This window comes from Rhinopithecus roxellana, chromosome 4 (genome assembly GCF_007565055.1).
Source record: "Rhinopithecus roxellana isolate Shanxi Qingling chromosome 4, ASM756505v1, whole genome shotgun sequence".
Taxonomy (NCBI): Eukaryota; Metazoa; Chordata; class Mammalia; order Primates; family Cercopithecidae; genus Rhinopithecus; species Rhinopithecus roxellana.
This window is the reverse complement of record NC_044552.1, coordinates 43,664,087-43,682,058: the sequence shown is the minus strand read 5'-3', so window position 1 is coordinate 43,682,058 and position 17,972 is coordinate 43,664,087.

The following is a 17,972-nucleotide window of genomic DNA, read 5'->3' as shown; positions in this document are numbered from 1 at the left end:
ATACTGGCAAACTGAATCCAGCAGCACATCAAAAAGTTTATCCTCAAAAAAAAAGTTTATCCTCCACGGTCTAGTTGGCTTTATCCCTGGGATGCAAGGCAGGTTTAACATATGCAAATCAATAAATATATTATAATGCATCACATAAAGAGAACAAAAGACAAAAGCCACATGATTATCTCAATAGATGCAGAAAAGGCCTTCAATAAAATTCAATATCCCATCATGTTAAAGACTGTCATTGATGGAACATACCTCAAAATAGTAAGAACCATTTATGCCAACTCCTAGCCAATATCATACTGAATGGGCGAAAGCCACAACCATTCCCTTTGAAAACCGGCATAAGACAAGTATGGCCTCTCTCACCACTCCTATTCAACATAGTATTGGAAGTTCTGGCCAGGGCAATGAGGCAAGAAAAATAAAGAAAGGGTATTCAGATAGGAAGAGAGCAAGTCAAACTGTCTCTTTGCAGGTGACATGATCCTATATCTAGAAAACCCCATCGTCTCAGCCCAAAAGTTTCTTAAGCTGATAAGCAACTTCAGCAAAGTCTCAGGATACAAAATCAATGTGCAAAAATCACAAGCATTCCTATACACCAATAATAGACAAGCTGAGAGCCAAATCATGAGTGAACTCCCATTCACAACTGCTCCAAAGAGAATAAAATAACTAGGAAAACAATTAACAAGGGATGTGAAGGACTTCTTCAAGGAGAACTACAAACCACTGCTCAAGGAAATCAGAGAGGACACAAGTAAATGGGAAAACATTCCATCCTCATGGATAGGAAGAATCAATATCGTAAAAATAGGTATACTGCCCCAAGTAATTTATAGATCCAATGCTATTCCCATTAAACCGCCACTGATGTTCTTCGCAGAAATAGAAAAAACTACTTTAAAATTCATATGGAACCAAAAAAGAGAGCTAAAGCCAAGACAACCCTAAGCAAAAAGAAGAAAGCTGGAGGCATCACACTACCTGACTTCAAACTATACTACAAGGCTATCAAAACAGCATGGTACTGGTACAAAAACAGACACATGGACCAATGCAACAGAATAGAGATCTCAGAAATAAGACCGCACATCTACAACCATCTGATCTTTGACAAACCTGGCAAAAGCAATGGGGAAAGGATTCCCTATTTAATAAATGGCATTGGGAAAACTGGCTAGCCATATGCAGAAAATTGAAACTAGACCCCTTCCTTATACCTTATACAAAAATTAACTCAAGGTGGATTAAAAACTTAAGTGTAAAACCCAAAACTATAAAAACCCTAAAAGAAAATCTAGGCAATACCATTCAGGACATAGGCACAGGCAAAGATTTCATAATGAAAATGTCAAAAGCGATGGTAACAAAAGCAAATATTGACAAATGGGATCTAATTAAAGACTTTCTGCACAGCAACAGAAACTATCATCAGAGTGAACAAACAACCTACAGAAGGGGAGGAGATTTTTGCAGGTTATCCATCTGACAAAGGCCTAATATCCAGAATCTACAGAGAACTTAAATACATTTACAAGAAAAAAACACAACTCCATCAAAAAGTGGGCAAGGGGCATGAACAGACACTCTCAAAAGATGACATTTATGCAGCCAACAAACATGAAAAAATGCTTAGCATCACGGATCATTAGAGAAATGCAAATCAAAACCACAAAAAGTTACCATCTCACACCAGTCAGAATGACAATTATTAAAAAGTCAAGAAACAACAGCTGCTGGCAAGGCTGTGGAGAAATAGGAACACTTTTACACTGTTGGTGGGAATGTAAATTAGTTCATTGTGGAAGACAGTGTGGCAATTCCTCAAAGACCTAGAACCAAAAATACCATTTGACCAAGCAGTCTCATTACTGGGTATATACCCAAAGGAACATAAATCATTCTATTACAAAGATACATGCATGCATATGTTCATTGCGGCACTATTCACAATAGCAAAGACATGGCATCAACCTATCTGCCCATCAATGATAGACTGGATAAAGAAAATGTGGTACATACACACCATGGGATACTATGCAGCCATAAAAAGGAATAGGCTCATGTCCTTTGCAGGGACATGGATGAAGCTAGAAGCCATTATTCTCAGCAAACTAACACAAGAACAGAAAACCAAACACTGCATCTTCTCACTTGTTAAGTGGGTGGGAACTAAACAATGAGAGCACATGGACACAGGGAGGGGAACAGCACACCCTGGGGCCTGATGGGGGATGGGGGAAAGGAGAGTATCAGGATAAATAGCTGATGCATGCAGGGCTTAATACCTAGTTGGAAGGGTTGATAGGTGCAGCAAACCACCATGGCACATGTTTATCTGTGTAACAAACATGCACCTTCTGCACATATATCCCAGAACTTAAAATTAAATTTATAAAAAGGAAAAAAAACATTTATTTATTTATTTATCTATTGAGATGGAGTCTCACTCTGTCACCAGGCTGGGGTGCAGTGGCATTGTCTCAGCTCACTGCAAGTCTGCCTCCCGGGTTCAAGTGATTCTCCTGCCTCAGCTTCCCAAGTAGCTGGGATTATAGGCATGCACCACCACACCCAGCAAATTTTGTATTTTCAGTAGAGACGGGGTTTCACCATTTTGGTCAGGCTGGCTCGAACTCCTGACCTCAGGTGATCCACCCGCCTCGGCCTCCCAAAGTGCTGGGATTATAGGCGTGAGCCACCGCGCCCGGCAAAAGACGCATTTAATAAAGGGAAGCCAACAGGAATGTTGTGATACTGTTGCCACCTCCCAGCCTAAAGAGGCAAGGGAGGGGGACCAGTTACTGGGACTGAAGGGAAGAGCTAAATGGCTAGGACTTCCTCAAAGAAGCTGTGACCTTAGTTGGAAGATACAGCCAACTAACAGCAACCCAGGTGGAGGCCAATAAAAGACCGAGAAATATTCAGCCCCATTTCCGCATCCCCTTTGATGTCCTACTGGTCGCTCTTTTCCCCTCTCTCCCCAGGCAGAGGGCAAAGGAACCTGCAGTCTATATAGATCAGCCTTTTGGGAACAGAGCAGAATAGAGAATAGGGTGTGGGAAACAGAAAACATGCTGTACTACTGCAGATGCCTTTTTTTTTTTCACAGGTGACTGCTTGGGATTAGTGTTCTGCAGAACACAGTGGGAAAAGTTGACATTATTCATTTTTTTAAGATAACCAAACTGACACACACATATATAGACACGTTTTGTTTTTTTAGAGCTGGCAATGCACACATTTTTTGGAAGTGATAATATAATGGAGGTATCTACAGTAATATGAAATAGCTCATTCATTTAATTTCAATTTAAGTATTTTATTTTATTTATTTTATTGAGATGAAGTCTTGCTCTGTCACCCAGGCTGAAGTGCAGCGGCATGATCATGGCTCACTGCAACCTCCGCCTCCTGGATTCAAGCAACTCTCCTGCCTCAGCCTCCTGAGTAGCTGGGACTACAGGCATGGGCCACCATGCCCAGATAATTTTTGTTTGTTTTTTTTTTAAAGTAGAAACAAGGTTTCACCATGTTGGCCAGGCTGGTCTTGAACTCCTGATCTTAGGTGATCCTCCCGCCTTGGCCTTCCAAACTGCTGGGATTACTTTTAAAGAGTTTCTGCACAGCAAAAGAAACTATCATCAGAGTGAACAAACAACTTACAGAATGGGAGGAAATTTTTGCAGTCTATCCATCTGACAAAGGTCTAATATCCAGAATCTACAAGGAACTTAAACACATTTACAAAAAAAACACAACCCCCTCAAAAAGTGGGCAAGGGACATGAACAGACACTCTCAAAAGATGACATGTATGCAGCCACCATGCATGGCCATCACTTCTCAATCATGAAAAAAATAAATACAGATTGTATAGTAAAATGATAAAAAGAATTACACTTGGGAACTTCTTTAGTTACAGGCATGAGCCGCCGCACCCGGCCATCAAAGTGTTGATTTTTGGGGGAGTGACAATATAATGTCCATTTCACTTCTGACTTGCAGAATATGATCACAGATTGGTTATTTTCTGCAAAAATATTTCAGGACTTTAATTTTTCCAAAGGCCAGTTTTAGCCAGTTATTAGATAATTTTGTCTTGAAGCATCTAATACAGCATCCATATAAATTTTCATTTTTTTCAATTTTTAATTGACTTAACTCTGCCAGATCCTTATCTGACAATAACTTTTGTTGTCATTTGGGCAGCTCTCAAACATCACTTTCATTGACTTTGTCAGCCTAAACAACAGAGAGAGGCTCTCTAAAAGAAAAGGTACTTATTTGGGAATAGGGTATTGCAGTGGGATTATTCATGCTAGAGTAAACTATGGGCATATTCCGGGAAGTAAAGGAATACAAAGGTTTTTAAGAAAAGAATGAGGATGACATAATTCTTTTCAAATAATTATCCTTGGCTGCAAAGATCAATAACAAGGGTGACGCCAGTCCAGGGTTGGATAGGCAGTTACTGGGCAGATGTCCTTGCAAAAGAATTTGTTGTGTAAGGTTGCAATGGCCTTTGTGCAAGGTTGGTTTTTGTAGAGTCTTTGTGATAGTCTTTGTTATCAAGCATACAAGCATGAGAACCCTCTCTTCATGGCCTTTCCTGGCTCTAGAGTTTGTTGTTGTTGTTTTAACATTAATGATTGCATTTTGATTCTGCCAACTTTCACAACTTCATAATATTCAGCAACTTAAATTCCAGTTTCATTTGTTTACATTGTGTTATTGGCTACATTCATTGGCAAGAAGACCAATAAATAGGTTTGGAGGTACTAGACACTACTAGTGCTAAAATAAAGACCTATTTTACAAGTGGACATCCACTAGAACTTCATTAACATAGTAACACAAAACAATGAATATACAGCTAAAAGCCCCTAGATTGAAGGAATAAGCAACCGAACTTAACTGGATCAAATGGGACTTGGGTAGGTGTGATTCATTAAAATTCTTTTATTCAGTTACCTGTTTGTTAGAGACCTGCCCACACTAGAGGCCAACAAATAGTGTTGATAAGATGATGCCACAGAACTCCACCAGTAACTTCCATTTCTTGTCTATGAAGAATCCAGCCTGAGAGAACTAACTCAACAGCAGGTTTCTTTAATTATCGTAACAATGCAAAATCTGTAACATGATAAAACCTGCAACCAGACTTGTGCCCAGTTTCAGCATACTGCATCTAAATATCTGTTTCCTTTACAAGTAAACTGTTTCAGAAAAATCTCTACCGCGGTATTTCTCCTAACTTGAATGCAATCATAGGAAAATCAGACAGTTGGCCGGGCGCAGTGGCTCATGCCTGTAATCCCAGCACTTTGGGAGGCTGAGGCAGGTGGATCACCTGAGGTCAGAAGTTTGAGACCAGCTTGGCCAACACGGTGAAACTAAAAATACAAAAATTGACCAGTGTGGTGGCACACGCCTGTAGTCCCAGCTACTCAGGAAGCTGAGGCGGAAGAGTCACTTGAACCTGGGAGGGGGAGGCTGCAGTGAGCCAAGATCACGCCACTGTACTCCAGCCTGAGTGAGACAGAGGGAGACTCCATCTCAAAAAAAAAAAAAAAAAAAAAAAATCAGACAGTTACCAGGCGCGGTGGCTTACGCCTGTAATCCCAGCACTTTGAGAGGCTAAGGCAGGCGGATCACGAGGTGAGAAGATCAAGCCCATCTTGGCTAACACAGTGAAACCCCGCCTCTACTAAAAATACAAAAAATAATTAACGAGGCATGGTGGTTCTTGCCTGTTGTCTCAGCTACTCGGGAGGCTGAGGCAGGAAATTGCTTGAGCCTGGGAGGCGGAGGATTCAGTGAGCCGAGATAACGCCACTGCCCTTCAGAGCGAGACTCCGTTTCAATAAGTAAATAAATAAATAAATAAATAAATAAATAAATAAATAAATAAATAAAAGAAAAAGAAAAAACAAAATCAGACAGAATGCTAAGAAAACGGCTCTGTAAATGTTTGTTCTTTTCTATTTTTACTAGTTAGTATTTTGTATCTATGACTTAATTTTTATCATGTATGCTAGGATTTTCAATTTTCAGTCTTAAGGGAGCTATTCAGTTTTTCAACTTGCTAGAATCCGAAAATCATGCATTAATTCCATAGACACTCATTGCATGAACATTACATCCTATGTATCAGGCAATGAAGACAAAGTGGTGAGGACAAACCAGGTTCTTGCCTTAGTGGAATTTAGACCAGCAGTTCGAAATTAAAACATGAACTACTGGCTATAGTATAATAAAAACAAGTAATCTAAACCAAAACAACTTCTCCTTAAAGGTTCTGGATTGCAAAAGAAACATATTAAAATGCTCCTGCTGCAAAAGTATATTCAAATAATTTTCATGGGTAGCTAGCTATCAGCTGGATGCTATTAAGCCACAGATTGAAAGAAAGCAAATATTGGCCAGGCATAGTGACTCATGCCTGTAATCTCACCACTTTGGGAGGCCGAGGGGGGCGTGGATCAGCTGAGGGTCAGGAGTTCCAGACCAGCCTGGTCAATATGGTGAAACCCTGTCTCTACTAAAAATACGAAAATTAGCCAGGCATGATGGTGGGCGCCTGTAGTTCCAGCTACTTGGGAGGCTGAGGCAGGAGAATCTCTTGAACCTGGAAGGCAGAGGTTGCAGTGAACGAAGGCCCCACCATTGCACTCCAGCCTGGGCAACAAGAGTGAAACTCCATCTCAAAAAAAAAAAAAAAAAAGAAAGAAAGAAAGAAAAAAAGGAAAGAAAAAACAAATATTTAGACATTAATTAAACAATACTTGTTATGCCAGCTAAATATGCTATGTATAAAAGTAAATACAGTCAGGTTTGATAGTGTTTATTGGTGCATCTGAATATTCAAACCCATCACAGAAATGCAGCTCGAAAAGTAAAAAACTTAGCAGGATAAACTTCCAAGTATAAATATTGGCATTAAGTTGCTTGCCTGGCTGCACATATAAATCAGGTTGTTCCTTGTATAAGAAGCTCTAAAATTTACCAGCAATTTCTGTTTGAAAAATGAAACCAAAGACTAGAAATACTACTATGGTCCACCAGTCAGGCTTGGTTTATGGTCAGGGGAAGGATGAACACTTGACCTAAGTCCATAAAACATTGGGTCAATGTGGTAGCTAGTTCCTAAGATGGCCTCTAATGGTCCTCATTGTATTTATACCCATCAGTGGTCCCTTTTCCAGGTTATATCAGAGTTAGTCTGTGTGACCATCAGAATATGCCAGAAGTGATGGTGTGTGTTTTCTGAGATTAGATTATAAAAGACTGAAGCTTCTATCTTAGGCTCTCATTTTGGTGGAAGCTAGCTGCTACATCTTGCTGTTAACTAAGAAGTCTATGAAAAGGCCCATGTGGAAAGAAAATGAGATCTCTAGCTTCAGCCAGTGAGGAATGAGCTCAGCCAAACACCCAGTAAACTTGGAGGCAGACCCTCTAGACTTCGGATAACTGCAGTGACCTTCAGCCAGAAACATGCAACTAAGCTGCTTCTGGATTCCTGACCCACAGAAACTTTTTTTTTTTTTTTTTTTTAAGGCAGGATCTCGCTCTATGGCCCAGGCGCTAGAGTATGATCTCAGCTCACTGCACCCTCCGCCTCCTGAGTTCAAACAGTTAATTCCAGGCACACGCCACCATGACCGGCTAATAATTTTTGTGCTTTTAGTAGAGACAGGGTTTCACCATGTTGGCCAGATTGGTCTCAAATTCCTGACCTCAAGTGATCTGCCTGCCTCGGCCTCCCAAAGTGTTGGGATTACAGGCGTGAGCCACGGCTCCAGGTCTGGATTCCTGATGCACAGAAACTTTGAGATAAATGTTTGTTGTTTTAAGTTGCAAAATGTAGGAGTAATTTGTTATGCAGCAATAGATACCTAATACAACACCCCTCACCATACTAGATTATTTGAAGCAAACCCCAGAAGCAATATCACTTCATCTGAATATATTTCATTGTGGATTTCTAAAAAATAATGTATTTTTTCTAAATATACCATCATATTATCACACTTAGAAATGAATAATAACTGCTTAATATAATCAAGTATCATTGTATCTAATCACTGCTTAAGTTTATCTCATTTTTTTTTAAATTTGTTCAATTTAGGATTCAAATAAGTTCCATACACTGCAACTGGTTGGTATATTTCTTTTAATTTATAGGTTCTTTCTCAATTTTTTTTTTTTTTTGCAGTTTATTTGTTGAAAAAATTGGGTTGTTTTTCCTATAGATAGTCCATATTCTAGATTTTGCTGACTGTATTCACAGAGTGCATTGTTTTATGTATATATTTTTTAAAACTTTTTTCTCAAATGGATTCTGATAGTTCAATGGTGCTATTGAAAGGGTCCTCTCTCTTGTATTTTCTGTAAATTGGTAGTGACAGAGACTTGTTCAGATTAAAGGTTTTTTGTCTGCTTGATAATATTGCATTGTAGGTGGTACTTTTATTAGGAGGCACATAGTGTTAGATAGCTTCTTTTTGGGAATTTTTTTTTTTTTTTCCCAAGACAGAGTTTTGCTCTTGTTGCCTAGGCTGGAGTGCTATGGTGCGATCTCAGTTCACTGCAACCTCCACTTCCCAGGTTCAAGGGATTTTCCTGTCTCAGCCTCCCGAGTAGCTGGGATTACAGGCGCCCACCACCACGCCCGGCTAATTTTGTATTTTTAGTAGAGACGGGATTTCATTATGTTGGTCAGGCTGGTCTCGAACTCCTGATCTCAGGCGATCCACCACCTCGGCCTCCCAAAGTGCAGGGATTACAGGCGTGAGCCACCACACCTGGCTTCCCCTCATTATCTGTATGCATACAAGAAAGGCAGAATAAATGTATGATAAATGCTTTTTATCAGATTTCAAAATAATGAGTTGGTTTCCTCCTGTGCTCTGACGAAGAACAATAGGGTTTTTAAAAGCATCATTATGAATTTATAGCTCTAAACATATTTGTTGCACTTTATTGCAATAGATTAATCCATTATTCATATTAGTGGTCAAATTGTCCTGTCTTTGAACAGTGGCAACTTCTTCAAGTTGGCACCATGTGTTTTTTATATGATCCCAGTAGAATTGATCATTTCTTTGCTTTTTGTTATGACATGATGTTTTAGCCTCATCACATACATTTTCTGGTCCATATCTAGAATCAGTCATTCCTCCAAGAAGCATCAATTCTGTTGATTTGGAAATGGTATTTATAACACAGTCTGTGAGCTAGGTGTTATTTTTACTGGGTTGGTCATTATCTCCAGGTCTTTTCAGTGGACAAAGGTAAAAAAAAATACTTTTTTAAAAGAAGCATAGCCACAAAAGAGATGAAATCATATCCTTTGCAGCAATATGGGTGGAGCTGGAGGTCATTATCATAAATGAACTAACTCAGAAACAGAAAACTGAACACTACATGTTCTCACACATAGGTGGGAGTTAAACAATGGGTACACATGGACATAAAGATGGAAATTATAGACACTGAGGATTCCAGAAGAGGGGAGGGTGGGAAGGGAGCAAGGGCTGAAAAATTACCTTTTGGGTACAATGTTCACTATTTGGGTAATGGGTAAACTAGAAGCCCAATATCCACCAATATACCCAGGTAACAAGCATGCACACATATCCTCTGAATCTAAAATATAATAATTATTATTATTATTTTTGAGATGGAGTTTTGTTCTTGTTGCCCAGCCTGGAGCGCAATGGCTGATCTCTGCTCACTGCAACCTCCGCCTCCCGGGTTCAAGCAATTCTCTGCCTCAGCCTACCGAGTAGCTGGGATTACGGGCATGCGCCACCATGCCCGGCTAATTTTGTATTTTTATTAGAGAGGGGGTTTCTCCATGTTGGTCATACTGGTCTCTAACTCCCGACCTCACGTGATCCACCCGCCCCCGCCTCCCAAAGTGTTGGGGATTACAGGCGTGAGCCACCTTGTCTGGCCAATAAAATACAATTTTTAAAAAAGAAAACTACATTTTGCATGACTTTATTTATATGAAATGTCCAGAACAGACAAATCTATGGACACAAAAAGTAGATGGTGTTTGCCTAGGAATGGTGAAAGTGAAGAGACAAGGAAGAGGATGGCCATGATGGCTAAAGGATGCAGAATTTCTTTTCGGGGTGATGAAAATGTTCTAATATTGATTGTGGTGGTGGTTACACAACTTTGTGAATTTTGTGAGAGACATTGAGTTGTACACTGTAAATGAACTAACCATATAGTATGTGAATTATATCTCAGTAAAGTTGTTTTTAAAAATTCCAATGGCAGAATCAAGATAATTTTTTTAATTACCTATTTTGGATGTACATACTCTACATGATCTGAATACTTCTATGCTTTTATAACATATTTTAAATGAAAGGAGAATGAAGGAAATACCTAACTTTTCAAATAGTTTGTAAATTAACGTAACACATTTGCATTTTAGAGAACAGCATAATGATCTTTCTATACAAGTTAATCTGAAATTCATGAAATAGACACAAATTCTGTATCCATTCACAAAAGTGAAGATAAGAAATAAGACGATTTTCAGGAATATTCCTTTAAACATTCTCCTCTGATTTAACTTGGCTTGCCTTACCACGGCAATAGAGAAATCACTAAAAAATGCTGTTTAACAGGAAAAAAGTCTCTCAATTTCTGTGAGGAATGATGTATGATTCTGATCTCTCCTAAGGGTAAATATTATAATATTATATCAAAAAATTATGTAATTATAAGCAAAAGTGACAGAAAGAAAGTCAGAGTTTAAGAAGTAAGTGCATTATACTGGCCAGGCATGGTGGCTCACTCCTGTAATCCCAGCACTTTCGGAGGCTGATGCAGGCAGATGGCTTGAGACCAGGAGTTCAAGATCAGCCTGGGCAACATGGCAAAACCCCTCTCCACAAAAAATACAAAACTTAGGTGGGCGTGGTGGTCTGTGCCTGTAGTCCCAGCTATTATGGAGGCTAAAGTGGGAGAAGAGCTTGAGCCTGGGAGGCAGAGGTTGCAGTGATCCGAGATTGCACCACTGCACTCCAGCCTGGGCGATAGAGGGAGACCAGTCTCAAAAAATAAACGGAAAAAAATAAGTGCATTATAAAGATAATTAAATTGTAGTATAAAATTAACTATACTGAAGCTGGGTGCTGTGACTCATGCCTGTAATCCCAACAATTTGGGAGGCAGATCACTTGAGGTCAGGAATTCGAGACCAGCCTGGCCAACATGATAAAACCCCATCTCTACTAAAAATACAAAAATTAGCTGAGCATGGTGATGTGCACCTGCAATCCCAGCTACTTGGAGAGCTGAGCTTTGAGAATCGCTTGAACACAGGAGGGGGAGGTTGCAGTGAGTCAAGATCCTTGCCACTGCACTCCAGCCTGGGTGACAAAGTGAGACCCTCTCTCTCTCTCTCACACACACACACACACACAAAATAATTACAATGAAAATACAAAAAAAAGATAATGTTACAATATCATACTGATACTTCCAACTCAAATTCAGAACTACAGGGAATTAAAAAAATTTTTTAATTGTTTTTAATTGACAAATAATTATATATATTTGGGGGGTACAATGTGATGTTTTGATATATCTATGTATTGTAAAATGATTAAATTAAGCTAATTAAATCCATCACCTCACATACTTATCATTTTTTGGGGTAAATTTTAGATATACCACAAAAACATTACATTATTAACTATAGTCACCATGCTGTGCAATGTATCTCAAAACATGTTTTCTAACTGAAACTTTGTACCCTTTGATCATCTTTCCATGTTCCCACCCCATAATTAATTATATTAATCAGGCAATTAATTACATGATTAATTAAATAAGGCTAATTCATTAGGCACCCCACAAAGGAATAGTTACTGCTTGAGCTCTGTGCCACGTGGTTTGGTAGCTCATTCAGAAAGGCCTTACTTCCGGTAACTAAGGAATAGAGAATAGCTGTTGTGTTATTATTCCTAGATTTAGTCAAATAACTTGTTTAGACTCTGGTAGCTCTTAATGACGTTAGATGATGAAAATCAAGTGGGAAATTTAGTCATTATTTCCATCTATTCCATAGGTCATCCTTGAATGAGATAATTTGGATGAATCAATCTTGATGGCCAATCCCTCAGGCATTTCTACCTTCTTCCTTATACAGAACCGTGATTTGCTCAGGCATTGTGAAATATTAAGAAAATTAATCATGTTTGATTCAAGCAGTGGTTCTTAACCTTGGCTGCACATTATAATCTCTGTGAAAGCATTTTACAAATATTGAGCTACAGCACCACCCGAAAACAATTCGATCAGAATCGTTGCAAGTTGGGTGCAGGTGAAAATACGTTTTAAAATTTTCCCCGATGTGCAGCCAAGGAGCAGGACCACGAGCCTGAGCCAATAATGGCAATTTAACTCCTTTATCAGTGACCAGGGGAAGGTGCCTGATCTGACCTAGGACACTTAGAGGGGAATTCTGTTAGAGGCTTCTGGTAAAAAATATTCCATCCTGAAACAAGAGAAGATTGTAAGGGAAAGACTTGTAAGTACCCGTGCGCTTGCTTGCTGCTTGGAGCAACGTCAGGTGAGTAGGGAACGCTCGGTGTGGTGGCCATTTTGCAACTATCAGAGAAGACAGCTGAAGCAATAAAGACAGCAGAGCACGAAGATCGAAGGGTTCCAAGAGCCACTGTAATTATAATGAGAATAACTGATTTACTATAGGAATTAGGACTTACACGAATATGAAAAGAGTTGCAAAAGTGAAGGTCTGGAAGGGAGAGTCAGAGAATCAGAGAAATAGGCTGAAGAGTCCACTGAAGCACTGATGTTGAGTAACAAACTTCTGCTGGTCGAGAAATCCAGGAAATCAAGCGTGACCAGTTGCCAAAGTGGGACTGCAAAGAGCGTATTCATGGAGGGTGTCTTGAAATTGCCATCTCTGGGGAAAGATTTGTCTTTGTGTAGCTATCGCCTACACGCTGGGTCAGGGGCTGCAATTGATCAGCCGAACCAGCAGGTGGCAAGAGAGGTAAGACACAGAATAGAGAATGGAAGCACGAGCTGGGACTCGCAGCATCTGTCTCTACCTGTCGCCCGTTTTCATAGCAATGACCTTTTGACCACAGTCGCTTCAGTTTCATTCACTTTCCAAATCTCATACATATTCCTCTTTTGTTCAGTTCTAGTCTAGAACCATTTAGGAAAGAGGATTCTGGGAAATGTAGTTCCCATCCTTAGCCAATAAAAGGGATAAACAAGGAAGTTATAATCCTTATGGAAAGTCTAAATTTGGTGGTTAAAAATCATTAATAAAGTCAAGTTTAGGATAATACCAGCTGACTACTCAGAACCTTGCCGTCCCCGTTATTTATAAATGCAAATCAATTTCCTTACATTTGTAGGCTCATGCTTCTTTTTAAGTTCTGGAACTTCTCTCTTATAGAGATAAATTGGTAATAAGCACACACTATCAACAAAGAGTAAAGGTTAGTGACAAAAATTCAAAGGCTAAGAAGAATTAAAAAAATTAAAATTTGAAGAAGCAGATTGATGTTAAAAATAAAGATTGATGGGAATTAAAACATTTGATAGGAAAAACAGACCAGGGGAACAATTAAAAACAGGAAACTTCTACTTTTAAGTGTGTTGAGATTAAAAAGTAGAGAGAAGCAAACCAAAAAATGGGGAGAGAGAGAAAAAAGCAGGGAGAGACGGTACAAGGGAGAAAGACCGTAATATATTTGAGTTCCTGGTTCCAGATACCTTTGATGCTAACTGTACTGATGATCTTAATAGGGTTTTTTGGGGGTATTTTTTTTGTTTGCTTTTTGAGACAGAGTCTCACTCTTGTCCAGGCTGCAGTGCAATGGCGAGATCTCAGCTCACTGCCACCTCCGCCTCCTGGGTTCAAGCAATTATCCTGCCTCAGCCTCCTGAGTAGCTGGGATTACAGGTGCCTGCCACAACACTCAGCTAATTTTTGTATTTTTAGTAGAGACAGGGTTTCACAATGTTGGTCAGGCTAGTCTTGAACTCCCGACCTCTGGTGATCTGCCCTCCTCGGCCTCCCAAAGTGCTGGGATTACAGGCACAAGCCACTGTGCTCTGCCAGGGTTTGTTTAAATGAGCCAACAAATCCCCATTTTTTGCCCAAACTAGTTCCCTAAACTGGGGTTTTTTGATTTACAAACAAGAGTAATAATAGATTTTATTAGACAAATACTCCTGGAAATTTACCCAGTTATTTATTGCACTAATTTTAGTTAAATGAATGTTTTAAATTTTTTTAACGTTTGATTTGGTTATTTTCCAATTAATTTTTAATCCTTCCTCCTTGGAAATCCTGCTTTCTACTCTTCCTTTAAAGGTAGTAATTCCCAGATTTGAAGAATGATGATAATACTATATAGAAGTTATTCCTAGGACTTTATGATATGCAATACCTCAAAACTAAACACACTTGTTCTTCAACTATACAGGGGATAAAAAATTCAGAGACCTAGCCTGGTGTTTTGAAGACAGCACATTATCATTGATACCAAGAAGAAAACATCATGACTCAAAAAGTGAAGCTAGTAAAGCTTTTAGGCAAAGCTCTAAGGGGAAGATTATTCTGTACTGCCTTGCAAAGTAAGTATATTTCCTGTTTGTGAGAAGAACAATGAAGAGAATACAAGGGTGTGCAATGTTGGTTCACTTTATGAAAACCCAACATTTTAAAAAATTGTGTTTATTATTATTATTATTATTATTATTATTATTATTATTATTTTGAGACGGAGACTCACTCTGTCGCCCAGGCTGGAGTGCAGTGGTACCATCTCGGCTCACTGCAACTTCCGCCTCCCAGGTGCAAGAAATTCTCCTGCCTCAGCCTCCAGAGTAGCTGGGACTACAGACACCCGCCACCACGCCCCACTAATTTTTGTATTTTTAGTAGGGACGGGATTTCACCAAGTTGCCCAGGATGGTCTCCATCTCTTGACCTTGTGAGCTGCCTGCCTCGGCCACCCAAAGTGCTGGGATTACAGGCATGAGCCACCACGCCCGGACTTTTTATTTTTATTATTATTTATTTTTAACACGGAGCCTCACTCTGTCTCCCAGGCTGGAGCGCAGTGGCGTGACCTCGGCTTACCAAAACCTCCACCTCCCGGGTTGAACTGATTTTCCTGCCTCAGCCTCCTGAGTAGCTGAGATTACAGGCACCCGCTACCATACCTGGCTAATTTTTGTTTTTGTAATTTTAGTAGAGGCAGAATTTCACCATGTTGGCTAGGTGAAAACCCAGGTTAAGTATGCTCAGTTGCTGCAGAATAGTCATCTGTTTAACTAAGGTTAATTGTTCCCTCTTGAGGTACAAAACACTACCAGACACCAGACCCAAGGGACTGTGTATGTGCAAAAAAGAAAATGGAACCTTCCAATTGGTACTAATAAAATTTCAGAATCTGGAGACTAGCAACTGATCCTAAACTCTTTTTTGTTTGTTTTTCATTGGAGAGTGAGAGTGAAAGAGGAGAAATCAGAGAAGGAGAAGCTTTTTTTTTTTTTTTTTTTTTTTTGAGACAAGATCTACCTCTGTCACCAGACTGGAGTGCAGTGGTGAGATTATAGCTCACTGCAGTCTCCATCTCCTGGGGTCAAGCAATCCTCCTGGCTCAGCCTCCTGGGTAGCTGGGACTACAGGCACACGCCACCACAACCGGCCAATTTCTTATTTTTTGTAGACATGGGGTCTCACTATGTTGCCCAGGCTGGTCTCAAACTCCTGGGCTCAAGTGTTCCTCCCACCACAGCCTCCCAGAATGCTGGGATTACAGGTGTGAGTCACCTCGCATGACCTGTTTTATAGTTTTTTTAAAAATTGATACATAATAATTGTACATATATATAGGGTCCATGTGATATTTTGATACATGCATATAATGTATAATGATCAAATCAGGGTAGTCAGGATATCCATCACCTCAAACATTTATCATTTCTTTATGCTGAGAACATTTCAAATCTTCTCGTGTAGCTATTTTGAAATGCACAATAAATTATTATTAACTATACTCACTCTTCTATCCTCTTTTCTACATGTTTCACTTATTTATTGTGGTATTAAGGAAACACTGTAAAACTTAATGGCTTAAAACAACAATCATTTCCTTATCTCTCATGGTTTCTGTGGGTCAGGAATTCAGGAAAGTCTTGGTTAGATGGTTCTGCCTTGGGTTTCTAATGCAATTGTAGTGAGACACTGACTGTACCAATGAAGGGCTGAAGCAACTGGGGGCAGGTCAAGCATCTCTCTCCAAGTTGTCTCAGGGTCTCTTTATGTGGGCTACTTTTTAGGCTTCCTCAAAGCATGGCGGCCTCAGAATATTTAGGCTGCTTATATGTGGGTGGCATCCCTCAGTGTGATCATTAGAGATCAAGGTAAACGTGTAGCATATTTATTACCCATCCTTAGATGTCACATGACATCTCTCTGCCATATGCTTTTGGTCAAGGCAGTCACAAAAACTTGCCCAGGTTGGAGAAGAGAAGTCATAACCTACCCCCCATCTCTCAATGGGAAGAGAGAAAATATATAGTAAGAAGAGAGGTGAGATAAAAGATACTATTGTGGTCACCTTTGGAAAATATAATCTGCCACACTGCACCTACCCTTTAACATGTATTTTGTTTTTAGTGCTTCTGAATTGTCCTTAGCACTGTTTAAACCGAATTTCATCTTCATTGTTATAAATATCCACTGGTAAGTAATAAGACAAATGAAAGACACAGTGTGTTTTGTCTAAGGCTCCACATCCAACCAACAATAGCCATGCCCATGTCTATAAACTCCCACCAATCTCCTCTCTATTCCTATTTGAAAATAACTGGAAGTAATGAGTTTTATTTTGATAGAGGTCCCTGCAAACCGTAGCAGTCGCTTTATTGCCTATTTATCTAATATACCAATTTTATGGCCCATGTACTATAGACAAACCACAATATATCAATAGAATATTATAGTTAAATATGCATCAAAATATTGATGCATATACTAGACTTTATTATAATTTTCACTTTTTCCAGTGGCTTTGGAATCTTCCTACACTTTCAGAAATATACGAACTTCTAGAATGGGAATATGAGTGACTTGTTTCCTTTAGTCTTTTTTTGTGTTTTGTGCTCTTCAAATTTGACTATAATAAAGCATTTATTACTTTTCTTTTGTTGTTGTTGTTTTCTGAGATGGAGTCTCACTCTATCACCCAGGCTGGGGTGCAGTGGCACGATCTCGGTTCACTGCAACCTCCACCTGTCAGGTTCAAGTGATTCTCATGCTTCAGCCTCCCAAGTAGCTGGGATTACAGGTGTGTGCAACCACGCCCAGTTAATTTTTATATTTTTAGTAGAGACGGGATTTCACCATGTTGGCCAGGCTGGTCTTGAACTCTTGACCTTAGGTGATCCACCCACCTCGGCCTCCCAAACTGCTGGGATTACAGGCCTGAGCCACTGGGCCTGACCATTACTTTTCAATCATGAAAAAAATAAAGTGAAATAATAAAAATAATAATAAAATAGTGAAATAATAAAAAGAACTGCCCTTGGGACCTTCTTTACTTTTCTTTTTATCTTTTTACATTATGAAACACTATACATGTAGCAAAAAGTATGAAAATAAAAAGGGCTGGGTGCTCTGGCTCACACCTGTAATCCCAGCAGTTTGGAGGCTGAGGCGGGTGGATCATGAGGTCAGGAATTCAAGACCAGCCTGGCCAACATGGTGGAACCCCATCTCTACTAAAACTACAAAAATTAGCTGGGTGTGGTGGCATGTGCCTGTAGTCCCAGCTACTCAGGAGGCTGAGGCAAGAGAATGGCTTGAACTTGGGAGGAAGAGGTTGCAGTGAGCTGAGATCGCACCACTGTACTCCAGCCTGGGTGACAGAGCAAGACTGT